The sequence below is a fragment of the Tachypleus tridentatus genome, chromosome 8 (genome assembly GCF_004210375.1).
Source record: "Tachypleus tridentatus isolate NWPU-2018 chromosome 8, ASM421037v1, whole genome shotgun sequence".
NCBI lineage: Eukaryota > Metazoa > Arthropoda > Merostomata > Xiphosura > Limulidae > Tachypleus > Tachypleus tridentatus.
The window spans coordinates 120,681,040-120,687,883 of record NC_134832.1 but is presented as its reverse complement, the minus strand read 5'-3'; positions in this window follow the sequence as shown (position 1 = coordinate 120,687,883).

The window sequence follows — 6,844 nt, the reverse complement described above, 5'->3', positions numbered from 1 at the left end:
TCTCCATCACACAGTTTTCCTATGGAATGACTCTTCACACATTCAGTTAAAGTAGTTTAACACTAAATAGTAATTGAAAAAGCATTTTGAGAAATCTTAAGACCATTTTTTAAATATTAATACTTAAAAATGTTAAATTGTTACCTAAAACATACCAGCTCTGTTGTACAACCTTGTATAGTTTTTTAGTTTATACTCACCATGTACAAATCATAAAAAGACAACTCTTTTCCATGTTTCTAGTGAAGTGTTATACAAGTCTACCTAAATTTAATCACTTTTTATCTAATAAAAGTCACAATAAAAATCTTAAACTGTGGTATCTTTGTATCCACTGCTCTTTTGCATTATACTCTACTTATTACTAACCTAGTATTTTTACATGCAGGATAATTCTGTGTATTTTGAACACAAATGTATTATGCTAAATGTAGGAAAATTTAATTTATTTTATTCATCATGTAAAACATGATACTTAATTATAATTATTAATAAAGCAATAATACTGTTGAGTTGTGAGTTTTAATAACATTTCAGAGACATTTTTGGTGACATCTTCTACATGTTACATCTGTGTCATCTCCTGTACTGATGCCATATTGCAGTTAAAACCTGAAATAAATGTACCATTCATTATTTGTTAAGAAAGAAACCATTTGATCAAACAAATCTTTGTGCCTAGATCTGCCTCCTATAACTTATTTGTTAATTAATGTAATTACATATGCTTTCATGGGTGTTAACAAAAGAAGATCGCTTTTAATGTTAAGTGCAGAACCTTTTGAACTGAATAATTAATCCAAAAATACAACAACAGTAACTTGCAGTAAGCAACTTGTCCTCAGCATCAGAAGTCTGTAACACGTAATTTTTAAAATCATCTGTGGACCACCTCTAGCTGGGGTTAATTGGAAAATGACTGTTCAGTCTCTGTGCTTGACCCTTTATCACATATGGCATCAACATAAGAGATGAAACAGGTGTAACCTGTACAAAATCCAGTACTGCCCTGTTTTCCAAAAATATCTTTGAAATATTAGTAAAACTCTTACCTTAAACGTAGCTTGCATATACAGTTTCAACATTTTGATAAGATAGTTATTGTGTAATGATAGTATTTTGACATGACTATGAATCAAACTGATAGTAATACTGTAACACTAGAAAATCAAACAAGTGGCTTTCAAATATTTAAAAATTAAAATTTAGAAACTATTATTCTTTTAGAAAAGTAGCATCGCAAACACCTAAGTTAAAAATCAAGAGTTTTGCAACACAAAGATATTCAACTAAGTATTGAAATATCAATATGATTATTATATTAACTCTCAGTCTACAAGTTGATGAGACTAACTTCTTGAGATTGGTTGGGCTGAAGAAGGATGTCATGGTTTCCAGCATTCAACTTAAAACAAAAATATATATAATTTTATAGAGAACTCCATATGTTAGCTTAAAAGTGATGACTCTTGACTGCTAAAATAATTCACTTTTCAATAGTGTTGGCCACGAAGATGCAAAATTAAGAAGTTTGGCTGGACTGTGTTTCTTCAGCCGAAAACAGTAAAGGTGTTCACTTGAGGCAGGTACTGTCTTTAGCTACTTTGCAGTGCAAGAAAGCTTTGGTTTTTAACTCGATTACACCTATTGACATAACTCACAAAAAACGTTTTTGTAAAATTGAAATTATTAAGGCATTTATTACTACTCCTTGGGAAAATATTATTTTGACCAATGTATACAGAATTTGTCTCCTGGTGACCCAGCTGTAAGTCTAAAGGCTTGTAGTGTTCAAAACTGGTGTCTGATAATCGTGATGGGCTTAGCACAGAAAGTCGAGTGTGTAACTTTGTGCTTATAAACAAACAATCCTGATGGTTAGAGTACGTGACTCACAATTTTCAGGTCACGGGTTTTGAATCCCATCCCTGAACATGCTCACTCTTTCAGCTGTAAGAGCATTATAAGTGAAGGTTAATCCCACTCTTCATTGATGAAAAAGTAGTCCAAGAGTTGGCGATAGGTGGTGTTGACGAGCCATATTCTCTAGAGTCTATCACTTAAAAATTAGAGATGACTAGTGCAGATAGCCCTAGAACAGCTTTACACGAAACTTAACAATCAACATTTAATTTCAAAATCTTGCAAATTATGCTCTTAAAATTTTGTGTTTTGAAGAAAACGTTTACATGTTGTATAAGTACATCAACAACAGTGTATTTTTATTAGTGTTATAATTGTTTCGTGAGTATACATTTAATGTACAGTAATAGCAACATTTGTAAAAAAAACAAAAAAAAATGTAATACCTATTTCAAATCAATATCTGCTTTTCTTCCTAGTGTTGTTTGTAATTGTAGAGGGCTGTTTGCTTACATTTCTCAAAATAACATTAAAATATTTTAGATATCGGTTTCAACAAAACTGTGGAAATTGTGTGAGAGAAAAACATATGACAATTTAAAGAGTAATGCCAATGACTTACTTTGTCATTTTAAACGTTTCTCTTAAATGTTATAACTGTCATATGTTTAAAATATTTAACTCTATTTTGTGAAGGGTAAGTAAAACAAAATTTTACAAACGAAATTTCGGGAGTTTGATAAAACTTGCAGTGTGTGAAAACTATATTTTTTCTTTCACAGGACTACATATTTATCTTAGCAACGTTTACATTTCTAACAGAAATAATATATACAACTTTAATTTTAAAAAATAAAAGCTAGTTACAGATATTAAACATGATGCTGTATTTGCGCACCAACATTTCCCTGAGATCTCTTTTCACAGATGTTCAAATGTGCATCCCTGATGTCACTACACTACATCATTTTATTCTACCAGTTATGCCAAAAGTTTTGTAGAGCTTGCAGTGCTATGGTGATACAGACTGTCAAGAATCTCTACTGTAAGTCTTCCAGATTATTTTCATGTGTGAAGAACCCCAATGTTTGTCTTTTTTAATTTTGCAGAAAGCTACACCAGGGCTATTCGCACTAACTGTTCCTAATTTAGCAGTGTAAGACTAGAGGGAGGCAGCTAGTCATCTCCACCCACCGCCAACTCTTGGGCTGCTCTTTTTCCAATGAATGGTGGGATTGACTGTTACATATAACGCCCCTACGGCTGAAAGGGCGAGCATGTTTGGTGTGACAGGGATTCGAACCCGCGACCCTCAGATTACGAGTCGAACACCTTAACCCACCTGGCCATGCTGGGCTTCTAACCACAATGACTGTATGTATCTTATAAAAAAAAAAAAAGTAAAGTATTGCTGAAAGATATTGGAAGATGTGTTTTATTTCAATAGCCACAACGTTGCAAGGATATGTCAGGAAAAGTGAAATATTTCGTAAAGGAGTGGTCCGTTATTCTTCTGAATTGATATGTTTGAATATTTTTTTAGACAATACATTTCTATATATATATTCATAAAGCACTCCTCTCCTCTGAGTGTTGTCAATGAAAATGGGCAAACAACATGATGTCCTACACTATTTGCACCCTGGTCTCAGGTTTCTAAAACTAGCATGCTTGAAGCAGTTTACACTAGTTAGGTAAAGCATTGTTTCTGTGGTGTTCTCGGGTTCAATGATATTTCGAAGAGTATATGGGTAGGAACTACAAGATAACCAAAACATGACTTTTTTTGTCTTAGTCTGAGACTCACTCAAAAAGAGAGGCTAGACACAAAACTGCAAGAACTTAAATATTCTTTATTCAAGTCACAAAATCATAATTAAAAATAAGTTTAAACTTAGTATCTTTACTACAAAGAAATTTGAATACCAAGCTTACGGTTATATCCTGATTATATAGTTAGTTATATCCTTAATAGTTAGTTAAATCCTGGTTATATAGTTAATTATATCCTTAATAATTAGTTATATCCTGGTTATATAGTCAGTTATATCCTTAATAGTTAGTAATATCCTGGTCAAAAGGGTTAAATGTTCTCCAAAAGTTCTTAAATGTTTCACGAGTTTAAAGATAAGTGTTATTCAATACCGAGATAACATGGTATTATATAATGTTACTAAAAATTCCATATTTCTCACACAGCAGATTCACGTGACTGATGATCACTCACACACGTAAGGAATATAACATCACCCGACTTGCCAGCAGAAAAAAACAACACTGTCACTTTTTAGAGAGAAATGTCTATCGCTACATCAGTCACTTCAACTAGAGAGAAATTATATATATATATATATGACGTCGAATTGAGCGTTCCAATTCCATGAATACCGAGAATGAACACTTACTGGTTCCCTTGTCTGGCTATTTATATAAAGCATAAAATATTTGAGAAAAATTATATATATATATCTCAATTAAAGGGTGGTATGGTGATAGGACATGCATGGTATGCACGTATACCTAACCTCATCTGTCCAAAACACCTACTGGAAAATGTTTAATTATTTCTGCGCCATGAACCATTCGAAAACTCTGCACGCTGAGCTCGGTCAACATCCGGGATACTTACAGCTTGTAGCAATAGATGTCATTCTGCTTTTGAATGTGAAGTAAGAATATCTAGCTTAGCCTTCCTCATTGAGCAGTTTGATGAATTGAATTTGCTCAGAGAAGACCTGTCGCCGTGGCAGAAAATTATTCATTTATAACTAGGAAGTCTTATTACACTCACGATAGACCACTAAAACTTGGCAAGTAAATAAATAACATAATGTGTGTGAGACAAAAAATTTTGGAGAGTGATTTTTTTATATAAATAGACTGTTTTTTTATTTTTTTTATTTTGCGATAACAGGACGCAAATCACGTACCGTGGATCCACATTACTTACCATTTGGAATATGCTCGCCCGGTACTGAATGTAATCAGATTTGCTTTTTTCTGAATTTTGCGCAATTACACAAGCGATTGCGTATATACATTGCTAATTTTGAACTGGTAGACTAGAGGGAAGACAGTTGTCAGAACCAAACGCCGCTCGTGTCTGATTAAAAATTAGAGCATAACCATATTTCCTATAAAGTACTCGCGACCCAAAAGCATGGAACGCGTTTTTACAGTAAAACATCATGAACCACGAATATTATAAATTCACACTCAGTTTCATTTATTAGTTTCGTATCTTCACACTTCGCTAGCTTCAGTTTGATGTGTTTTTTTTTTTAAGTAAATTGCTTTAAGTACCTTAATTAACAATTTGGACTGATACACTGAAGTTGATTTCGAGTATTGATACAGTATCATAGATTTTTACTAATATTATTATTGGTACAAATTTTAGGGCTATCAACAGACAATATAACTCCAGTTTCACTTGCGTGATAACATTTTTAGAAATGACGCTAATTTGTTTTTAGCTCGTTTTAATGACACTTGAAAATATATACTGTCATACATGAATGAAATGATAAAATAAAATATGTTGTAATAAAAAACTGCAAGTGATTGTACATGACAGATAAATATCAAGTAATAACAAAAAGATACAAAGCTCTTACTAAAAATATGTCTAAATGTCCGACAATACGTTGAATTAATTCTAAAATGTTAAAAGTTCAACTAATGTAAAGTTTAATTACATTTTGAGCCCTTAAAATACTTATTCGTCCATGGAAAGTATTTTCACTAATACTTGAAGTGTTACCAGTTTCAATAATGGGGTGATTAGAGCTCAGTCACTTGAATTCTCATGTTTTCTGTTCACCAGATGAATTTTTATATAAAAATGAAATATATGAAAGTTGATCAGTTTGTTTAAAGTGAATATCAGTGTCAGTCCTTTCTGATTCTTGTTGCAGTAATAATATATTCACCCCTTCAGACACCAACAACAACATCACTTAAATGTTTGATATGGATATTGCACTCCTAGTGACACAACGGGATTTCTGCAGACTTACACCGCTATAAACCATACTTCGATACCCATGGTGGGCAAAGCAGAGATAGCCCGTTGTGTAGCTTTGTCCTTAACTTCAAACAGACAAAGCTATAGGTAATCATAAAATTTCAAAGAAAGATCTGAAACAAGTTATACTTCCTTTGTTCCTGGCCACGTGGTTAAGGCACTCGACTCGTAAACCAAGGGTCGCGGGTTCGAATCCCCGTCACCCCAAACATACTCGCTCTTTCAGCCCAGGGGGCTGTTATAAATGTGACTATTAATCCCACTATTCGTTAGTAAAAGAGTAGCCCAAGAGTTGACGGTGGGTGGTGATGACAGTGGTGCTGCCTACCCTCTAGTCTCACACTGCTGAATTAAGATCGGCTAACGCAGATAGCCCTCGTGTAGCTTTGCGCGAAATTCAAAACAAACCAAACCTTTGGTCCTAAGAAGTATTTTATTAGAATATAAATATAAAAGTTACTGTTGATAATAATTAAAATATAATATTATCATCCTAACATAGAAAACTTAAAATGAATTAATGAAGTGGATGTTTCGTGATTGATCACTCAATATAAAAAAAAAAATGCTTGCGATAAGCGAAACATAAATACAGTGTTAAGTTTAAGGGTTTATAACACTAAAATTTAAGAGTCTGTCCTTGTGGTTGGCTCAGTGTAGAAAGCCCATTGTAAAGCTTTACGTTTTAATTGACAAACAGAAAATCTCTCCCATTTCCCATAATAAATAAAACATGGCGTTATGTGCTATATTAATTTGTTTATTCGTTTGTTTTTGAAATTTGCGCAAAGTTATACGAGATCTATCTGCACTAGCCGCCCCTAATTTAACAGTGTAAAACTAGAGGGAAGGCAGCTAGACATCACCATTCACTGCCAACTCTTGGGTGGTACTCTTTTACCCACGAATAGTGTAATTGACCGCACATAATAACACACACACAGCTGAAAGGGT